Source organism: Schistocerca piceifrons, chromosome 1 (genome assembly GCF_021461385.2).
Source record: "Schistocerca piceifrons isolate TAMUIC-IGC-003096 chromosome 1, iqSchPice1.1, whole genome shotgun sequence".
NCBI classification, from domain to species: domain Eukaryota; kingdom Metazoa; phylum Arthropoda; class Insecta; order Orthoptera; family Acrididae; genus Schistocerca; species Schistocerca piceifrons.
Window position 1 is genome coordinate 609,326,917 of NC_060138.1, and position 23,612 is coordinate 609,350,528.

The 23,612-nt window shown below is 43.1% G+C and overlaps 1 protein-coding gene across 1 annotated transcript in view; it reads right to left on the reverse strand.

The window, feature by feature from the left end:
* The window catches only part of LOC124804024 (DE-cadherin), a 628,442-nt gene that overhangs the window by 327,041 nt on the left and 277,789 nt on the right, over nt 1–23,612 (reverse strand). The gene's annotated exons all lie outside the window — the stretch shown is intronic.

Below are 23,612 nucleotides of genomic sequence, written 5' to 3' on the forward strand. Positions count from 1 at the left end.
TTGTCTTCCTTATGCCGACAGTCGTCACTGAATGCGGATTTGGAGTGAAATGGGGTCAGCACACCGCTCTCGCGGCCGCTGCCAGTTTTCGTGACCGGAGCCACTACTTCTTGAGTCAAGTAGCTCCTTAGTTGGCCTCACAAGGGCTGAGTGCACCCCGCGTGCCAACAGCGCTCAGCAGACTAGTGTCAGCCCAGCCCAATAGCGCTTAACTTCGGTGATCTGGAATCGGTGTAACAAATAGGACAAGGCCGTTTGCCTCCGACTTACACAGGTAGTTATGTCAGACTTTCAATCTACAGGGGAAGTCGCGGCACACAAAATGGAAACCAAGCATGGTAGACAAGATCGTGGCGTCAGCTAATAATGTGCGCATTAACTGGGAGTGAGCAATTAACGAAACTGCAACACTAGTCTATTTTATCGAATAACTTATCTGCATAACGGTACGGTACAGGAACAAACCGAATATAGTATCCTTGTTTTCAACAGACTTGCCTTGTACTCGGTAGTGTGGAGGCTACAGTCTTCATTCGGCTCTCCTCTCTACGTTTTCCGTTGTTTCCTTAAACTGCTTCAGACAAATGCCGGGATGCTTCCCACTGTAAGGCCACGGTCGACTACGTGTCCCATCCTTGTCAAACATGTAAATGCTTGGATATAAGAATTACGTTATCTTTGTTGTCCTTAAATCATTATAACAACAAATATCCAATATCCTTGTGCGGTGTCTCTGGGTGACTACTACTACTACTACTACTGCTGCTGCTGCTGCGACGTGGACTCCATGCCACGGTGCACCTAGTCATGTTTAACAACATATTAACGTGCAAAAATGTTTTACGTGACGAATGTCTTAGAACCAATCAGCGATTCGTAGACTAACACTTATCCACTGAGGCGCACTATTTAACAACACTACGGGTAGAAATTGGTCTTAGCATTAATGAAGCGACCGCCCCGACATAACTGATATCACGATTGCAGCAGCATCAAAATTAAATGATGCACTGAGAAGTGCTCGAGACTTCAATACCTCAACCAACGCACCACTACGATCGGTTATTTCAGAGAAGGCTTAAAATATGCTATTATCAAATATGCAACAATACGAGCCAACTTCTTATTGGCAGCTTATACAGGTAACTCGGCTGGCCTCTATATTGAAGAAGTTTGCTTGTAGTTTTAGGTGCGCAGACGGAAGTGCTTCTCGTGTGCTGGGAGCGGCGGGTGAGATAAGCGGCGGCAGGGTGACAGGGCCGTTATATCTTGTTTGCACACCGTTATCGCGCTGAATCACCACCGCTTTCACGCCAGTATAGGCGGGGCAGGGTGCGTCCCGCGGCGGCCATCAAATATTCACCTCGCGCCCGGCTAAGCCCTCGCGAATCTCCCAAAGAAGCGCCCGCCATCAGCGACGCGCCGCGCCTTTCTTACTGCCTCGCGCGCCACGGGCAGAACACGTCTACTGCACAATCCATTAGCACTCTACTTGGTCGCCCTTGATCCCATCTCACTGATTTTTTTATTCCGGGAAAAAGAAGTCTTCTTTTACCCACTGAAAACTCTTGACCATTACGTGGTCCCAGCATAACTGACAGTATGGTCCGAGTACCATCTAATAGCGACTTCCATCTACGAAAACCAGAACTTTTCGGAAGAACCACTAGGCATTGTCGCTTTGACCACCCAAATTACCGTTTACCGTAGTTTTCCAGTCGATTCTTAGTGCAGGATTAACAACTAATCTTCAATATAAATAAACGTGAAGTTTTGCGTATAACAATGCAGATCATACGACTTCAAATAATCACTGGAAGAAGTCATACGCATAAAATAAGTAGCGGTATGCGTGGGGACCGACTTAAAAGTCGAACGACTACATAAAACTGGCAGACGCCAGACAGAATCCTCTTCAGAAGTGTAGTCCACTCACTAAGGAAGTAGCCTACACAACCCTCGTTAGACCGGTAATGTTCGCCAGTGTGGGATCTCTGCAAGGTAAGATTATTAGGCTCAGTTAATTCCAAAAGCGGACGCCACAAGACAAGATCTGTGCATCGAAGCGTGGTTTACTGTTCAAGTTCCCAGGGCATACATTCCTAGTAGAGTCAACAAATGTATTGATTCGCCCTATCTCGTGGAACGACTATAAAAGCAAAATTTGAGAGATTTGACACCACACAGAGTCTTACCAACGATTTGCTTCCCGCAAGACGAATGATGGGGGTGGGGAGGGGGGGGGGTGCAGTTGTACACGAAGTCCTCTCCGCCATACAACGTAAGGTGACTTATCGAATGTACTCGGAATAGTGAGATTATTTTCATAATACCAAGGCCATTTCCTCGTCCGCTTTCGTCGAATTCGGTTCCGTTGCTGCATGAGTTTACCCCCATGGATGCTGAAGTTATTTCGTGAGGAATATGCTCTCCGAGGTAACAGGTTCCCGTTACTGCACGTGGCTTTATCGGTTCGGTAATAGTGTGTATTACAACCATTACTTAACGCGTAATTGTTTCATTTATCTCTCTTTTTATAACCAACTCGTTGGTATAAAAAGGATGCAACAGCATCTACGACAAAAACAATAGATAATTGGTTGTAGCGCATCAGGAACAACAAATCGTTGGTGTTATGCCGAAGGTAGTCAAAAACTGCGAAGTTGGTGACAGGACACACGGGCACATGCGGATATTGCGGCCATAGAAACTTGACTGTATTAACACTCGTTTTGTAACTAATAACCGTATTTTTCTTGCTGTAATTTGTTTTATTTGTTCGAGACGCTCTTCGCCTTTCACTTTAAGGCATTTTCAGTGGAATATACAACGATACAGTTTTGATATGATGGCAACGCAAACGAACTTGTTACTGCACTAAGTAACTGAATTAAAGGATCAATATCATGGACTGCGAATTAGTATCACATGCCAAGCATTGTCTTGATAATTCATATCTTAACATGTAAATTCAATTACTATTAATTTCTATCTTTAGACTACAAGATTTATATAGCTTGTTGCATAAAGTAACAGATACAAGTATTGTGTTATCAGTAACAACAATAAAAATGAAGCAATAATTAGTCAATAACAGTAAGTGAAACGAGAAAGATAATCAAAAAATATAAGTGAATAGCTGGAGCCAACCTCCATGACGGATGCGTTTACACTACGCCTTAGCAATATCAATTTTAAACAACACCGCATGGTTATATTACCAAAGGCGCTACATGCAGGTGAATCACAATTGACAAAAGAGAAAGGTACTTCAACGGGAAACTGATGATCAAAGAAATAAATATATTGACGAAGAATCTTGGGCTCTGACCAACAGTTGATCGATTTGTGGGGCGCCCAACTGCGCGGTCATCAGCGCCCCTGAGAAGTCCCAATTATTTCACAGTCCAATTTTTTTCACAGTCCAATCTAGCCACTGCCGCGAATGATGATGATGATGATGATGATGATGATGATATGACGAGGTCAACACAAACACCCGTCCTCGGGCAGAGAAAATCCCCGAACCCGGGACTCCGTGATACAGAGGTAGTAACGCCAGGCACTAGACCACGAGCTGCGGACAACCAATAGTGAGGTGACTGTATACAGCAGAACAATCTTTAACTATATACGAGCGAAAGGGGCTGCCTTACTTTAATACGAGGACCAAACGAATCCTTAAGATAAATCCGTGGAATTATGATAATGGAGACGATGAAAGAAAAGTACGGCTTCGATGGCAAGCATGTATTTCAATACACCCACTAACGAAAATAATTTTTCTTTACTTTGATTATTCATCGAAATGATATAGGGAATTGCCGCCGCCTCGTAGATCGGTGGTATGAACTCTGATGCACTTGGGACATATGTATTTTCAAATTTTACTCAGTACCTCCTCATGGTTATTCTACCCAGCCATGTAATGCTCAGCATATTTCTGCAGTAACCCATTTCAAAAACTTGTGAACTGTATCGTCTACGTTCCACTCGCATACAAGGCTACATGACAAAGGACTTCCTAATAAATTCGTATTAGATGTTAACGAACTTCCCTTTTTCACCAATGATTTTTCTTGTTACTGCCGGTCTGCATTTGATATCCACTCTATTTTGGCTATCCTCAGCTGTTCTGCTGCACAAATAGCCTTACTGATCTACTACTGTCAAAATCTCATTTCCTAATGTGGCTCTCTCAACAATACCTTATTGCAGTCAACTACCTTCCATTACCCGTGCTTTACTTTTGTTTACGTTAATCTTACTATCTTTCGAAACTGAATGTAAAATGATGATAACGACAATATTAGCAGCAATAAATGGCTATCTCTCAATAATTATCACAATTTGTTTTAAGGACTTCAGAAATCAATCATGAGGGCGCTGTTATGCACAAAAATGATTGGGACTACTGACGCGTTTCAGTTATGTTTCATTTTTCTTCGCGTCATCTGCGGGCAGCTGGTGACCTATAGAGGCAACAGCTTGACTCTAGAACGCCTCTAACGGTGGGGAGAGGTCGCTGCAGAGGCACCGCAACGTAATTTCCGGTCCGAGTAGTGCAGCGCAGCGAGGACAAAGCACCGGAGCGCTCCCCAAACGGAGCCCCAGGGCTTCACCTGAGACTATCTGGCGCGTACCTCAGATAACGAGCTATCTGCAGCGACGACATCTCGGCGCCTGGATGCGACCATCTCACAGAGAGCGCGTTACTGGTCGTCGCCGGTCACTGGCCGCGCAGAGTCACACGTCACACTGCTGGAACAGTTCCCCCTTCTAAGCTGACAATACAGCGCCGAATAATGAACTTACAAGGCTTCTAAATCGAAAGCGTTCTAAATTCTCTCTATGCAGCCTGTTCCCAAAGTATCTAGTAACGGGGCCATCACCAATGCTCGACTACAGGTTATAGATTAGGTAATATTTCCTCTGCATATCTTTGCTACCATGGCCCATGTAACTAGTTCACCTTACTTCAAAGGTAAGTGACTGCATCCTGTGATTACCTCAAACTTCCTCAGTCACTGCTGCCTCCTTTATTTTCTCTTTAACATTAATTTCCCTCGGATACAAGGATCCGGAGAATGAATTTTTATTAACATTTGATGCTACTAAATAAAGTGATTTATGTTTATTGCTGTAGGATAAAGCACTGCATTATCTGCTTATGTTGCTTCGCAGCACGACTACCCAGTATTTAAACAATGCAGGGGAAACAAAACGGGCCCGGCAGAGCTCTGCTGACAACAAGCCGCGTGGCATAATCGCTATCTTTATGGCATACCCGATGTATCAGCCATGCGCTTTAGCGGTAGATAATAATTTACCACCATCCACAGGAATGACTAATCGTATTAAGCTCTCTATTAACACTTTTTTTCAAAGGCTTCTTCTTTTCTTATAGTTTATATTAATATAATTGTTCGACCTTGAATTTTGTGAAACCTCGTTGCATCATTACAGTTAATCCCTCAAATGGACATTCTACTGACCTACCTCCACACAACATTACAACTACCTGAATAGTTTTCAAATTCTCCTATACAGTCCAACAATACCTTTCACGCACTCGGGGGTACCTATCGTGTGAGCTATGTTTTGCTAAGCAAACGCCTGTGACTAAAATTAGTCCGATACATAATTTAACGTTTGTCCCTATTTCGACGAGATGAGATCACAAAACTGTCACTATTTTTAATAGATTATCGTATTTTATATATATATATAACCTCCTGCCCAACACACACAAAATGGTGGCATGAGGCATTTTCTTCACAGGCCCATGATTTTTCCATCGATGTCTCTGTACAAAGCGGGCTTAATTATAACACAAACTAAAAACATACAAATTACACGGCTGTTCAACGAAATCATTTGTCAATTATGACAATCTGAAAAACAAACAAACTCTTAATACCATCAGAGCAAAATATTAGGAACAAAACGCAGTTAGTTTGTTTTTCAATGATTAAATACGAAATTTTTGTACTCAATAGTGATAGGCTAACCCATAAACGTGAAATCTCAAGCTTGTGAACGTGCGTTAATTCTGTCCTGTAATTACTGCAGAACAGAAATCCTTCACAATCACTACTGTGCTTCTGCTTAACATAAAACGAAACTTCAGTGCATGTTAAGAATCGATTTTAGTGTACTACGCCGTTTGAAAAGTTCGATGACGTGTTCCACCATGGGTATTATTTCGCGAAGTATGAAGCACGTCAGAGACAGCCAACACTACCATTAAACGTTGTACGATTTTCGATAATGTTGTTGTTGTTGTTGTTGTTGTTGTTTTCAGTCCTGAGACTGGTTTGATGCAGCTCTCCATGCTACCCTATCCTGTGCAAGCTTCTTCATCTCCCAGTACTTACTGCAACCCATATCCTTCTGAATCTGCTTAGTGTATACATCTCTTGATCTCCCTCTACGATTTTTACCCTCCACGCTGCCCTCCAATGCTAAATTTGTGATCCCTTGATACCTCAGAACATGTCCTACCAACCGGTCCCTTCTTGTCAAGTTGTGCCACAAACTCCTCTTCTCCCCAATTCTATTCAATACCTCCTCATTAGTTATGTGATCTACCCATCTAATCTTCAGTATTCTTTCGAAAGCTTCTATTTTTCTTGTCCAAACTATTTATCGTCCACGTTTCACTTCCATACATGGCTACACTCCATACAAATACTTTCAGAAACGACTTCATGACACTTAAATCAATACTCGATGTTAACAAATTTTTCTTCAGAAACGCTTCCCTTGCCATTGCCAGTCTACATTTTATATCCTCCCTACTTCGACCATCGTTAGTTATTTTGCTCCCCAAATAACGAAACTCCTTTACTACTTTAAGTGTCTCATTTCCTAATCTAATTCCCTCAGCATCACCCGACTTAATTCGACTACATTCCATTATCCTCGTTTTGTTTTTGTTGATGTTCATCTTATATCCTCCTTTCAAGACACTGTCCATTACGTTCAATTGCTCTTCCAAGTCCTTTGCTGTCTCTGACAGAATTACAATGTCATCGGCGTTTTCGATGTAAGCAGCACGAAGCTCTGTTCTTATTTTAGAAACTTGTTTATGATGTTTGAACTATCGTAGGGCTTTAACAGAGTAAATTATTTAATTAAAAACTTTTTAATAGGACGCGTTATTGAAACGTACAAAAAGGTATAAGGTAGTTTCTCCCAGCCCCAAACAGCTTCCTAACCGCACACAGATAGCCCTGGAAAATTGAGCTTGTGAATTTTTAATAGATGTGACAATACTTCTAAAATTTAGGACGAAAAATTCACCTGAGTTACTAACAATTTTACTGCAGTACAAATGACATGAGTTGCTGCGTGATTTTCCCACACGAGTTACGCTTATACCCGGCCCCTACCGTCTATTGCCCGCCCGCCGTTTTTCGTTTTAAATTTTACAGGCATTGTCATAGCTATTAAAAATTCAGGAGCACAAATTTTCAGGACTGTCTGTATTTGGGTAAGAATCTACAGGGCGGACAAATTACTTTATACTTTTTAGTCTGTTTTAAGAAAGTACTATAGTAAAGTTTTTTAATCACTTAATTTTCTGGTTTTTAGTTTTATGTGCGCGAAATTTTTCAATAGATTTCAAAATTTTGTTGAGGTTACAGCAGCGACGTGGTAAATATGTGGTATGTTTCAGTTTCTCTTGACCTGGCCTTACCAGGTATCATCCTTGCCGCTTAACATTCGCGACTGGAACAGGAAAATGGAGAAATACTGGTACACGAAATATCCCACACCACGCACCAATCAAGAACGCGAGTTAATATTGCATTGTCATCATGTTCTGGGCTATGGTAGTTTCACGTCTCTAGATAATCGGTGAAGTTAGTCTGAAATAAACTGCAAAATTTGTACCGGAAGGACAAGAAAGTGACCTAATAAAAACGCGTTAAAATGGTACTTTCCCTTCTCGTATGGCAAAAACCACCAACCTAAGAAACAGTTGCCAGAATGAGAAACATTGTGATCTACAAAAACAAACGAACAGCTACCTGATGAACTTGTCTGTTCGAAACCTATAACGGAGTTCAAATGTCGACTGTTCCCATTACTAACTACGCCTGGCAAATTATTAAACCAAGCAAGTAAGTGTAGAGCATAAAAGCTGCAGGGTGATCTACCGCTTATGTTACTCGTTGGAAAACGTGTGCTGCTTACTACGTCGTAAGAGTTTATTCACCTCACGTAAACAAACTTTTAATACTGGGCTTTATAGGTAAATGCAAAGATTTTCGATTACAGCCGACGTTAAAATTAATATCGTCACAAAAGCTACGGTAAACCCTGACCGCGTTTACATTATCATTTCCATCACTGGGGCGCCAGGGTGAGTAAAACTCACGCCACACTTCCAGTATCGCTACGCTAAAGTTTATTACATGTCGTGTTCTAATCTTGGACTGAAATTTTCTGACCATAATCTAGCCTCCAACCTACCCCCGAATAAAAGAAACGTAGTTAATCATGTCAAACCGGACATGCAACGCCACAAAAGCGATACACCACTTTCTCGGCCGAAGGGGTTTTTACCTATCACGCGGAATGCAGAGCTGAAAATACGAGGGAACTGCTAGACCGCACACAATATTTTATTAGTGGGTCACCGGCTTCAGATACGGTTCGCTGCCTCGAAAATAACCGGACAGGAGACATCGGCACAGAACCGGGGAGAATGGCTCCTTACGTCATGTGTCGGCGAACACGGCCACATTTAGCGATGACGGCAGCTCCAAAGGCGGAAGACGTCTTCCGCAAACAGAAGAGAATGCCGTGGGACCGACCACACAACGGATGTTCCATCCAGATTGCGTGTTCCCCTTCGTATCAGCTAACGGGTCCGCGACCACAAAACGTTTGCTTCTCGGATATCTGATACACGGAAGTGACAAATGCGCGACAAATTTCAACTGAGCACTAGTAAAATACATCACACATCTAAAACTAGCATCTTCCATAGCATTTGATAAATTATTGTTAATACTCAACATATTCTCGTTGAAGGTAATTCAGCTGACTACCAGAAATTTATAACATTTTATCAAATATTGACACGGGGAAGGAGCTTGTATACTACGTTTGTAACTTAACGTCGATGTTAATTTCTTCGCACTCCTGTATTTCTTGGAAAAAAAAAAAAAAAAGAAGAAAAGATTATATCTTGAGACAAGATCGAATGAAATGATAAATCGTCTTACAATTCGACAGTTTTGGCAATTGCTGATGATACGAGAATGTTACCTCTCCGTCGAGTGACTTAAGTATCTCAATGAAAACGTTCTGAAATTCATCCGTTGAAGAGGTACAATGTGAACCAGTCATCAACCACGACAAATAGAAAAAGCCTTGTGCTATTTACAGAAATTTCCGCTGCGGTAGTGCAAAATGATCTCGTATGTCCCACTGATCATTTCTAAAATTGCGATCTCTACTGGACGTCCCAGACGTTCATTTGTCTGGAATGGCCGCAACAAATTCCAATATTTCACTAGTCTCCAATTTCCTCAAACATTTATCCACTGAAGAAGTAGTGCTGCTTTACAAGCAGTATCTCCTTTTGAAGAAGAATTGGGTACTACTCGTTGACTGTCTTTTTATGAAGTTTCAACAAACTGAAACAACCAGATATCTCAGTTTGTAGTGAAAATGTATCTTATAATAAAAAAAATTGGCCAGGTGCGAGTAAGGCTCGAACAGTGACGGTTCCGTACCGACTTAATTGTGTATACAGACAGTTTATCTACTCCGGGAATCGATTATACTGACGATTTTTGCCTGTTACAGACACTGATAATAGCAATACATCGGTTGCGGCGATTCCACGACTTTCGGGAATGTTTTAATTTATCGTATGAAGAGGGATAACAAATCATAAGGAAGATTTCATTGTGATATAATTACGACTTAACAATTTCGAATTTTTCTCTTTACTTGCTTCTTGCCAAAGTTCATAATTCTAGATCACCCCGAAGTACATTAGAAAGTGTGTTTTGGAATATCAGAATATGTGACATGAATGGCCGTATCTTTTGATTGAACTGACTTAAAAGTTCAAAATTTTGACACCACTCAGGACCATAGACCTTGATACGCGACGTAAATTTGAATGTGATACGTCTACTTTTTCATGAGAGAAACGAATCATAATAGTCGGACAGACAAGTGGACAACAAAGTGATCTTATACGGGTTCCACTGTTACACCTTGATATACCGAATCCTGAAAAACAAACAAAAATGCAATCTATTGCCACAGTTATTTACTTACCGAAGTCCCCGTGTACTAAGATTTGTACGTATACTTAAAAAAAAAAGATCACTGTTTGTGCGTGTTTGCTGTATGAAAAAGACACCTCTGTTCGCCATAACAGGACTAATAACAGCAGTCTGCTGACTACAGTAAAAACGGGTTTTCTACCAGAAAAATCAATAGTTTATCCACGCCGTTATAAGGTTCAGCAATCCGTCTTTGTTTCAGTTCTCACAAGCACTGCTGTTCATAAGTTTACTCCAGGACTTTCGTTCTAAACGGAAATTTGTATATATTAATCTGTAGTTAATACATACATGAAAGTATGGTAATTAGTAGTATACCATTGAAAATAAAAATAAATGTTAAAAATCTAGGTGCTTCACTCCGGAACCACACAACTGCTACGGTCGCAGGTTTGAATCCTGCCTCGGGCATGGATGTGTGTGATATCCTTAGGTTAGTTAGGTTTGAGTAGTTCTAAGTTCTAGGGGACTGATGACATTAGATGTTAAGTCGCATAGCGCTCAGAGCCATTTTACAAACATAGCATCCAGTAAATTTCTTAGTATGCTAGCAGACTCATGATAACCGACTCTCTGTACTTTCATGCTTAAGCTAGCAACTACCAATAATATAACAGCAATAAAGTAGAATATTTGGGACACCAAGTCGATACAAGCGATTAGATGAGTACACGAAAGCCAACAGAAGTATGTAGTTTTACTTAAACAATAGACAAAGGAAGCAATGGGCTAGTAACGAACAGTTTAAGTCAATATGGTAATCTAGGAAAAGCAGTGTTTTTATTTTGCTATTATGCGGAACCTACAAGGGGTATGCTCCGTTATTATCGGATTTAATTTTAAGAGTCGCCATCTCTTTACCCCCCACCCCCACGGGTTGGAACTAGTGTACCTCAATTAAGTGCGGAATTGTAAGAACGTTACTATTTGCGAATCGTGTGACTGAGGCGGGAGGCCAGGTATTGACGTAGTCGGGAAGCCGCCTAAAAACCACATCCAGCACACTCGCCCCCGCCCCCGCCGTCAGTCCGCCGGACGCATTCGATCTGGGATCGGCACTCCTGCCTGAATCCTAGAAGCGCCGTCCTAAGATGCGCGACTTGCCGGGCGTGTTGGAAACAGTTACGCTGTTTTTACAAACCGTATATACCGAGAATTTGACGTTATGTTGTTCGGCGATTACTGTGTGCCAGTGCTCCTGTTACGATACGTCAGTGTTACATCCGCAGTCCAAATGACTTCGAAACGAAGACTTGTTTCATGCAGGTCTCGACGTCAGGCTATTCTGTGCAAGCCTCCTATCTCCGAATAACTACTGCAACGTACATTCACTGGAAACTGGCTACTATATTTATGCCTATGCTTCCTGCTACAATTTTTATCCGGCCCACACTTCCCTCCATTACCAAATAAACGATTCCTCGATGTTCCAGGCTGTGCACCATCCACCAATTCCTGTTTTTACGACAAGCTGTGCCATTAATTTCGTGCTTCCTCTAATCGATTCAGTATCCTCTGATTAGTTATTTCAGCCACCCACTGAATCTTCAGCATTCTTTTGTGCAACGTATTTCACAAGCTTTCATCTTGTTCTTGTTGGAATGTTTCTTGTCCACGTCTCACTTTCATAAAAGGCTACATTACATACAAATGCCTTCAGAAACACTTCCTAATACTCAAATTTATACTTCCTCACTTTCACAAAGGATTTCCTTGTTATTGCCAGTCTGTACTTACGATGCTCTCCATTTCAGTACTGATCAGTTATTTTGCTCCCAAATATAAAAACTCGTCTATTTTTAGCGTCCTTCCATTAATTGATTTAATTAGGTTACATTCCATTTACCCTCGTTTTACTTTTGCTGATATTCCATGAAACAACTTCTCTTCAACTGTTCTTGCAAGTCCTTTGCCCTCTCTGACGGAATTACGATGTCTTCCGCAACCCGCAAAGTTTTCTTGTCTTCTCCCTTTCGAAATTTACCCTTGACATCCTTTGCCTGATGCTTTTATATCATCAGTGGTAAGACTGTGTGCGGCCTGGAGCAGGATTTTACTGGACTAGGTGTCATTTGTGTCCCGCGAGGAGTATACAGGGAGATAACGACAAACCCGGAAGAATACACAGCGGAATGTTTACTTCAGCGTGAAAGTTTAGGACGATCTGAGAGTAGTTTGCCGTGCAGTGGACTATAACGGAATTCAACAGCGTTCACGAGGTAGGAGGATGAAGTGCACCAGAAGGGCAGGATCGGGCATCCGCCTGCCTCCGCTTGTAATGGCGCCCACGATCGCGTCCCACGCCACAACTACGCCTCCACGCTGCAACCAGTGGTTCCAACAATGAGGGCAGGCTGGCACGATCCCTGCCGGCACTGGAAGACCGTCCTTTCCTCATGACAAACACTACTCAAAGTATACTTATATGGATATCGTGTCAGTTTTTTCGGAGATGTCCGAAACAACAGACACCATATCCATATAAGTATACAGTTCTGGCGATACCGCCCATAAACCTTCCTCTTTTATTACTCGAACTCTTACGGGACTTGGTAAGAATGTCTTCCACGAGTAATGAGTGTGTTGAGTAGGGACACTATGAATGTAGTGTGTTGACATATATAAGGTGAAAATGTGGGCCTCCCGGGACACGTGCGCGAGATAGTCCCTGCAGTCGCACTATCCTCGGTGGCTCAGATGGATATAGCGTCTGCCATGTAAGCTGGAGATCCCGGGTTCGAGTCACGGTCGGGTCACTCATTTTCACCTGTCCCCGTTGATATATATCAACGCCCGTCAGCAGCTGAAGGTATTAATATATAATTCTAACTACTCACAGTATCTCTGAAAAGCAATTTTGGAAGCTCTACAGAATTTACATCTGCAGCTGACAATGTTGTCTTGACCCGAAACGTTGCCAAGTCACAAATTTAGTTAAATGTGAGAAAAGATGGAAGTCGGATCGGGGCAGTTACTTCATCAGAAAGGGCTGCAGGCATGTTCATTATTCTGAAGTAATATGATACTTCACATATGAAGTATGACGCCCCACACGGCTAACATACATCTGCCCATGATAATCTGTACGAACGTTAGATGCTGTTAAAGTTTTTATTGTTGCTACCAGCTCCGACTGGTACTAATATTAGCACCACCACCAGGCGCAAGAAGTTTTTCAGCCCCATTATCTGTGTGGATACATTTGATCTCACTCTACATAACGTAAGGAGCATTAACTGAACAACAGAACTTAAACAGTGTTCAGTGTTCATAAGATCGAATGTCAGTAGTGTAATACATCGTGTACAACCTCTTTAGACTTCTAAACAGTAGTTGAGATAGCTAACAGTGCTGATGTTCCCACAGGTGCTCTGGGCAGAAACTAGTAATTCGACCCCGCGATTCAAGATTAAACGTCCATTCGCGCCGGTTATGAGAGGAAAAAATTGTCCTGTTTTTGACGGTTAGTAGCGGCAATTAAGAGATGGGAGCGCAGAGCATTAAAAATGAAATGGATCAGAAGTGGTGGTCCAATGAAAAATGGAAATTTATTCACTACACAAAGTCTACCATTTTCAACACCATTTCGTCCATGCAGGACTGTTCAGTAGGAATATGCGACTGTTTATAACATCAATGAAACGGTTAGTTACTTACGTCAGTCAGATCTTCATTGGCATCCAAGACGCATTTTGAAGGATTCCGTACTCAGGTTGTCAACATGTGTGTTCTTACTTGTTCTAGTTAAGAGTCTTCTTCGTGTTTTACTTTTGCTAAAAAGCGAATTGCAGATTACAGAATGCGGCACTAAATATTACCCTACAGACAATAACACAATTAATTACAAGTTGTTCCCGTTACCAGCATACTGCTTGATATATGACTAAACATATGATGTACACTGAATTTATATCATATTACTATACCATACGCAAATTTCTCGAACAACAACCTTATTGTTGTCTATAAAGTACCATCCAGTATAATGATCGACATAACTATCTTCGTAGCAAACAAAATCGCAAAGCAGATGACTGACTGCAGCAAGCAGGAACACCTCAGAATTAATGTGAAAAATTAATTTTTTAAAGAAGACTCGGGGTGGATGTTAACAAGTTTTAGCTAAAGAATAATGAGCGCAGAAGTTTATACAACGACGTACTACCGTGTACTGTTATTCTTATGTAATGTAATGTGCAGCCAACTGCTGAGCTCGCATAGTAAGGAGCAAGATTCTGCGTTGCGATTTCGGTAAAACTGTGGGAACCATAGTTTAAGCTTAATCTCCCCAGAACCACGGTTCATCGATACGTACGAAGGAACCATGGGCAGAAAAGTAGGAAGATTGGGTTTAACGCCCCGCCGACATCCGAGGTCATTAAAGACGGAGCAAAAGCTCCGGTAGTATCAAGGAAGGAAATCGGCCGTACCCTTTCAGAGGAACGATCCCGGCATTTGCCTGGAGTGATTTAGGTAAATCATGGGCAATCTATATCAGAATGGCCGGACGAGGGTTTGAACGGTCGTCTTCCCGAATGCGAGGACAGTGTGCTAACCACTTCGCCACCTCGCTCGCTTGGACCACATGCATGACGAAGTATCTTTGTTTCCCAAGAATAGCTAATTCCTTTGCCACGAAGCAAACATAAAACATCATAAATAAGAGAGAAGAAAGGAAAACGTCAGAATCATCATATCGACCCCATGAAAAAGGAAATCGAATCACAATTATTAAATCTGTTGAAGTTTCTGAGCGTCCAATCAAAAAGGAAAGCTACCAACTTACCACTGTTCAGGCTGTAACTGAAAGTACAGTACTTCACCAACAGAAAACTGGGTTTGGTGTCTCAAGAGCGAGGAATGGTGAACTCCAGCTGGAGCTTTTTATTTCGGTTCTGGACACCTCATGCATAATCTTTGTTAAATAGCATTCATCTGATTGGAATATATTCAAAAGATTATGTATTTTCTACAATGTCTTCTTCGCAAGCCTCGGAATTATACATTAAATCAAATTTTGTGTCAAAGAATAACTACCACATTCTGAGAAACAAGATATAGCACATCACTGTACATACAAATTTGAATGATGATGATGCAGAAGAACTGAATGGCAACTAAGTTTTTCTCATATTAATGACGATGCGCAAATGTATCCCAACACAGAAACACGCTTACCACACGATCGCGTAGCACTGGGCACCTGCATAACTATTTCTTTCTTTTAACGAAGTGTCAATTACTTTTTACATTTTACATATACCTTTGGACTGTTATAACCGACAGACGAAATACTAGTACAAACTTAACGAATTGCATTAAAATTACCACTCAGTCTATTGTCATTTAAATCATAAGTGAGCAGTCTTGTTTCAGTTTAGTCTACTGTTTAAGGACTCGATTGCTTTAGTAATTGGAGGGGCGTTTAATAAGTAATGCAAGATTTTCTGCCCCGGACCATTTCGGTTAAAAAAATGCGGAATTTGTCGTGGAACATGTCCGAATATTTCCGCTACAGTCCTTATACTTTCATGAAGTTGCGAGTAGCTTGCAAAATGTTGTCTATATTGGAGGCGCGTTCCACGCAGAGGGCTGTAATTTAGTTTCTTTTAGCGTAAAACCACAGCTTCGCAGATATTCATAGCAGAATGTCTACGGTGACAGGAAGTGTGAAAAATTGCACTGCGAGTCGTTGGGTGAGGTGTCTGTCATCTTCTCGAGGAGGACACGCAAAAAACCTATCCCCAAAAAACCCGTCCGACTCCCGCGTGCCGGCCGGCCGCAAACAGCTATGACTCCTACAATGCTGGATCGTGCGGACACACTCAGTCGAGGTGATCGACGGATCACAACTGAAATTCTCTACTGGTAGTGCTGAAACACTCATCCACCACTTGGGGTAATCGAAGATGTATGCCTCTGGGTTCCTCGCCGTTTAACAGAAGACCCCCCCGAACGGAAACGAAAGACCACCTGTCCGGAATTGCTTGTGCGTTACCATGCTGATCGTGACAAATTTTTATTTATCATCGTCATAAGCGATGAAACATGGGCTCATCACTTCTAACTGAAAACAAAAGGGCGATCCATGGCGTGGCGCCACACCATCTCTCCTCCGAAGCAGGAGTTCGAACCCGCACCCGCAGCTGGTAAAGTCATGAAGACGGTCTTCTGTGACTCTTGAGGGGTTTTTCTGTTTGATGTCCCCCCTGATGGTGCAACGATCAACTCTGAAAACTGTATTGTGCTACTTCTGGAAATCGAAGAAACGATTTCAGCGTGTTAGTAGCCACAAAAATGCAAAGGAACTACTACTTATGCATGACAATGCAAGGCCTCACTCAGTCTGCGCACCCGACAGGAGCTCAAAAATCTTCATTGCACTGTTCTCCCTCATCGAACCTACAGCCCGGATCTCGCACCTTCCTGTCTGGCTCAATAAAGATGAATTCCGCGGGAAGCAGTACGTGGATTATGAGGTTATTGACGCAGAAAGACTGACTCCGTCGTCGGTCAGTAGAGCGGTACCATGGAGGCATACAGGTCCCCCAGTAATTTGACGTAAGCCCGTCGCATTGAACGGAGGTTATGTTAAAGAAACAAAGTTTCGTAGGCACCAATAACATGGTGCATTGGAATTATGAATAAAACCAACCCGCCTTCATAAAAAAAATGTGTTGCATTACTTATTGAACGTCACTCATAATACGCACTTCGGAGTCTTAACTGATCTGTTTATTGAAATTACAATGAAATGGGTACCCCTAGCTGCATACAGGCGTTGATATGTCAACGGGGACAGTTAAAAATGTGTGCCCCGACCGGGACTCGAACCCTGGATCTCCTGCTTACATGGCAGACGCTCTAGCCATTTTTTTCTTTGCTTCGGTTTTGTTCATTGCATCTGCTCAGGGCGGACGTCGTAAGAAATCCGTTTAGGTTCGTTGTTGATCGATTAACTCAGTTCTTTTACTACAGAGGGCAGCTAACCATCTGTTTATTATCTATTCCTAATGCTATCGTGGGTTGTTTGAGTAATTACTCACTGGACAGTCAAGGTCTTTTCAGTAAACACAAGTTGGTACCAGAGTAAACTGAGCCCCAATTTGGAATATTTGGGAGGGGATTTCAACTTCCAGCATTTGAGTTACAACCATGAGAGAACTCCTGGAGATCTTGGTCAGTGCCGGATGGCTCCCCCTGCCGGAGGTTCGAGTCTCCCTCGGGCGTGCGCGCGCGTGTGTGTGTGTGTGTGTGTGTGTGTGTGTGTGTGTGTGTGTGTGTGTGTGTGCGCGTGTGTGTTGGCCTTTAGAGTAAGTTTAAGTTTGTTTAACTACCCTGTTAGCCTAGGGACCGATGACCTAAGCAGTTTGGTCCCATAGAACCTTACCACAAACGTCAGTATAAATCTGAAAACTTAATAAACCACGGAATAGATGCGCCAGCGGTCGCAGCATGTTGACGTTACCTGAAAAGGCGCTTTTAGGGAAGCTGTATTATCAGAATGGGGAATGCGCTAGTTCAGCGTTACGATCCTATCTCCATAGGAAGGGGATTCGAACGGGTAAAGGTCCGTTGACAAATGCAGCTGTGGCGAGAATGATTTCTAAGTTCGAAGCCACGGGCTGTTTAGACGATAGACCCCGTGGTGGCCGACGGAGCACAAGGCGTAATGCTGCTGATACAGTTCAGGAAGAAATTGTAGCGAGTTCGTCTATGCACGGGGAAGTCAGTGCTCGTGCAGTCGCAAGTCGCACCGGCATTCCATACACTACTGTTTGGTTGGCACTTTGGCGTACCCTCCGATGCTATCCATACAAAATCCATCGGCATCATGAACTGTAACCAGGCGATTTAGTAAAGCGGAGGGCATTTGCGGTGTGGGCGTTCCAAAAGACGGTGGAAGACGAAGATTGGTTGAGTAACGTGTTGTGGACCGACGAAGCTCATTTCACGCTCCGAGGGTCTGTCAACGCCCACAAGTGCAGAATTTGGGCTACCGAAAATCCTTGAACTGTCGTGGAAACTCCATTACACGACGAGAAAGTCACGGTATGGGTTGGATTTACCACATCTACTGTTATCGGGCCTTTTTTCTTCGAGGAAATGCGTGATTCTGGTTTTGTAACATCTACCGTGGCGGGTGAGAGGTACGCCGATATGTTACAGAATCGCATCATCCCCAGCCTGGCTGATAAACACCTGCTGGAACGTACGATGTTTATGCAGGATGGCACTCCACCCCATATTGCTAGACGCGTGAAAGATCTCTTGCGCGCGTCGCCGGCCGCGGTGGTCTAGCGGGTCTAGGCGCGCAGTCCAGAACCGCGCGACTGCTACGGTCGCAGGTTCGAATCCTGCCACGGGCATGGATGTGTGTGATGTCCTTAGGTTAGTTAGGTTTAAGTAGTTCTAAGTTCTAGGGGACTGATGACCAGAGATGTTAAGTCCCATATTGCTCAGAGCCATTTTGCGCGCGTCGTTTGGTGATGATCGTGTGCTCAGCCGCCACTTTCGTCATGCTTGGCCTCCCAGGTCCCCAGACCTCAGTCCGTGCGTTTATTGGCTTTGGGGTTACCTGAAGTTGCAAGTGTATCATGATCGACCGACATGTCAAGGGATGCTGAAAGACAACATCTGACGCCAATGCCTCACCATAACTCCGGACATGCTTTACAGTGGTGTTCACAACATCATTCCTCGACTGCAGCTATTGTTGAGGAATGATGATGGACATATTTCCTGTGAAGATCATCATCTTTGCTTTGTCTTACTTTGTTATGCTAATTATTGCTATTTTGATCAGATGAAGCACCATCTGTCGGACATTTTTTGAACTTTTGTATTTTTTTGGTTCTAATAAAACCCCATGTCATGCCAAGCATGTGTGTCAATTTGTACCCCTCTATCTACATTATCCCGTGATTTATTCAGTTTTCAAATTAATACTGACTTTTTAATCACCCGGTATATACCACAAATTTCCAATTTTTAAGTATATATATATATATATATATATATATATATATATAGCGTATATTTGTTGATGCATATACACAGTACAGTCTCTGACTTTCTCGTTCTCGACGTGTGTGGCGCACAAAGCCGTTAATGCAGTGACTACAAAAAGTTTATGCTGAAACTGCGAGAGCCGGCGTTAAGGCAAAGAGGACCAAGAAGCCGGCGCGTTTCCGAGTAGCCGGGGGCTTGCAGTGGTTGGCAGTAACGGTCTACCGGCAGCGTCCACGCTACGCCCACACGCGGGAGATGAGAGGCGCCGCTAGACGGCTGCGGCCGCGCGGTCAGCGGAACTGCGGCGGCTTCCTCTGTCACCGCCGCGTGGGCGGTGGGGGCGGACACGCCGGCCGCCTCGTGACGGACAACCGGAAGGCGCTGCTCCTAAGAATAACTATCCCCGCCGCAACGCGTCGGCCAACGGAAGCCGGCAACAGTTCCGTAACTGGGCGGGAGCAAGCGCACCCGTGAGGCCCGTCTGACACTGAACAAAGTTTGCTATGTGGCGCGCTTCACTGTTCGAGGGGAGTTGTTCTTACGTTTCTCAGATCATTGAGATACACAAATAAAATCATTGAGATACACAAAATCCTCCGGCCAGTTTCACTCACAGTCACTCCATGTTAAAAATATACTGGGGGTATAGGATTCAGCCCAAACTTCAACGGAAACCTGAATTTGTTTTCTCCTGTCTTCTTACTCCGGTTTACTCCTTCACAGTAGCATCACCAGGACGTGTTTTGAATAATACCTACTGTCTCTTGTTGCCACGTTAAAATCTGTTTTTTTTTCCCCAAAACACAGATGTATTTACGAAGATTCGTCTCACTTTTACGTTTGAGTACCAGTTGTTTCAGTCTGAAACCATAGTTTCTGCTAGTTACTTTTCATAAGCACCAGTGCCTCTAGCATGAAATCAGCGATGCTGTTACAAAGATGAGACGTCAAGTGGTACACTGAGTTACTTCTACGAATGTAGTGCAATGTAGCAGTCACTTAACAGCGTTCGAAACAACATTCGGCGCGGAAATGTGCAATGTGATTGTAGAAGACTATGACAGGCCCGATTTTTCTCTTTTACTCATACAATGGAGATATTGAAGTGATCACTGCCTAACGTTAGTGTAACGTAAACGTGTGATGTACCACTGCTTTTATGAATGACTTCACAATGAAACTGCTGGGGCAGTATATAGTTTTGATAAAACTTTATTAAATTTGACACACATTTCTGCTTATTATTAAGACTATAATTTGTTTCAGACATTATGAGTCCATGGAAGTTTCGCGATGTGAGATTGTGTGTAGGAAAAATGCGAATTTGCTTTCAAATATATAACATGAAATGATGTATGGCTGAAAGGTTCCGAAGTGAACAACCTCCTTAAAGCAACTAATTGTTTACTTTTTGCCAATTTCTTCATCGATTCGTTGCTTACTACGATGATAAACGATAATTTTGGAAAAATTTTAAAATTATATTCGAAAGTTAAACAACCTCCTTAAAAGAGCTGAAGATCTACTACTTACCAATTTCGTCTAGCATTCATTGCTCAGTGTGATAAAGGTCAGTTACGCAAAAAAAGACTTAAAAATACATTTTTTCATGTTTTTGAGGCTCAGAGTTAATGCAGCTGAAACTGTGATCGACTCCTGAATCAGTGTGTAGCACCGGAGGGCCAGAGAGATCAATAGCGTATGAAAAAGTCCATTTACGGTATAAAAATATATGTGTAATTTCTTCACCTCTGTTGTTGCGACACATACACAACATTGATACGAACTCTCTGCCGAACCTTCGGGACCTTTGCCATTTGCGGTCAAGTGGTCTACCATCTGAACTACCCAAGCACGACTCACGCTCCGTCCTCGGAGCTTTACATCTGCCAGTGTCCCGTCTCCTACCTTCCAAACTTTACAGAAGCTCTACTGCTACTGGCAGACGTAAAGCTGGCGTGAGCCGTGCTTAGGTAGCTGAGACGGTAGAGCACTTGCCCGTAGAAGGCACAGGTCCCGAGTTCGAGTCTCGGTCCGGCACACAGTTTTAATCTGCCAGGAAGTTCCATATCAGCGCACACTCTGCTGCAGAGTTAAAACCTCATTCTGGACACACAACATTCTCCGTTTTACCAGCCATAGATCACTCCTGAAAAAATTACATTTCTCATCATAAAAATCTGTAGCTACTTGAACATCGCAGCAGGTATGCAAGTTTCGCATATTAACCATATGGCAAAATACTTTCAATCTTTATGTGCAATCATTTGCCGAAACCTCGTTTCAATACCTCAAACCGTTCATGAGATACAGGAATGTCCTGGATATTTCATTGGGGCTTTACCGCTGGCGCGCTCGGTCGAACTGAGTGCTTTACGAACATTCCATTTTCTCGAAATTGCAGATCTCCTCCCAAGTTGCAAGAATAATTCAAATATGTTAACTACATTTCGTATCCAACAATGCACTCCCTAATATGCACCGAACACAAATCCATAGCGACCCCTATTTTTTACTGCAAATTATTCGAATTCCTTGCAGTAGATTACTAAATCTGCCAACGGCCTGCCACTGTTCTCATCTGTTCACCGAGGTTAAGCGCTGTCGGGGTTGGGCTGCCACTTGGTGAGTGACCGATTTTCCGAGCATTACTGGCAAAGGGGGTGCACTCAGCCCTTGTGACGCAAATTGAGGAGCTACTTTATGGAGAATTAATGGGTCCGGTCGCTAAAACTGACAATGGGCGGGAGAGCGTTGTGCTGACCTCACGCCCCTCCATATCCGCATCCAGTGACGCTTATAGGCTGAGGATGACAATTGCGGTCGGTCGATATAGTTGGGTCTTCCGAGACCTGTTCGGACAGAGTTTACGAGTTTCTTTTTAGTTTATTCAACCTCGAAAAACACAAAAACTATGACCATTAGCGAAGTCAAGGGCAGTTCATCACAAAGCTGACGACTGGAGCTGTGAGATTCTCGAGAATTGAACTTTTTTTATATTGAATAGTTTCTTTAAAATCGTTTCAGAAAGATTACTGAGCAGCCGCCGAGCGCATGAAATTCCGCTTCGTCTCGCTGATTAACCGGTGTTCTCCGAGAGTTCTCGCCTTGCAGATCGTGACATCAGATGTCAAACAGACTCTTGACTGGCCACCGCAGTAGTATTCGCGGTACTTTACAAGGAAAGTAGCACTCGGAGCCATCACGGAAAACCTGCGAAACTTGCTGCAGGAGCCTGTAGGGCAGTCGTCGCGTGAACCAGCAAGCAAGCTATAGGTAATCTTGCGCCGTGTGAGACTGGCTTTACGTCTCATAACAGGTAGTCTCAATGCATCACAGCATTAAGGTCAGTTATTTGCAACTCAATATCCACTCCTGACCATTACATGGCTCCGAGCTGTCGTTACGCACACCAATTGCATGTTTTTGTCCTCTCCAGCCTTTTACTAAAATATCACCTGAATACGGGCACGCTTTCGGGGGCGTAAATGTTCATTTTTCCCGACAACACTGCTACACGGGTACTTCATCCAGGACCAAAATTCGAGTAAGGTACCTCGATTTCTAGCGCCACAGCGGTTTCACTAGGTTCAAGAGGAAAGTGTGCTAGCAAATGTCTGTTAACACATCTTGTGAAACTAAACGCACTCTTTCCATCATTCCGCACTGTCGCTCGGTTGGCAGAAGCCGAGCAGTACTGTGCGCCCACGATTTTCTAGCGGAAGGAACTCTACAAATTTTAACGAGACTAATTATTCATAAAACTTTGGAGAGTACTCAAGGAAGTATTAAACGACCGACACTATACAGATTATGTATCAATTATCTAGTTCTCGACGTCGACGAGTCTGTAAAACTTTTCACGGGCGAAGATGATGTAAAGAGAAAAAGATGCAACGCTGGGAAGTCGTAGCGAAATGCAGGACTGCAGCGACTGCCAGTTCACAATATTAATGTAATGTATTCTACATAAATAAGCGGGAACACTTATTGCTGTGATTACTGCGTTGAAGATAAATGAGTGGAAACGGTAACAGTAAAATATCTAGGAGCAACAACTCACAGCAGCATGAAGTCGAATGACCCACTGAATTAGTTGTCGGAAAGGCAGATGCCAGGCTGACGAACAATGCAAGAGCCTTAAGGGAATGGACTACAGTTGCTATGCCAAGTACAAGAAAACGAAGCTGACGATGCCCCTGACTCACAGCGACGTATCCCAAAGACTGTCTCGGCAAATAACGGCCGACGGTGCAGCGCTGCGTCTCACAACTACTCGTAATC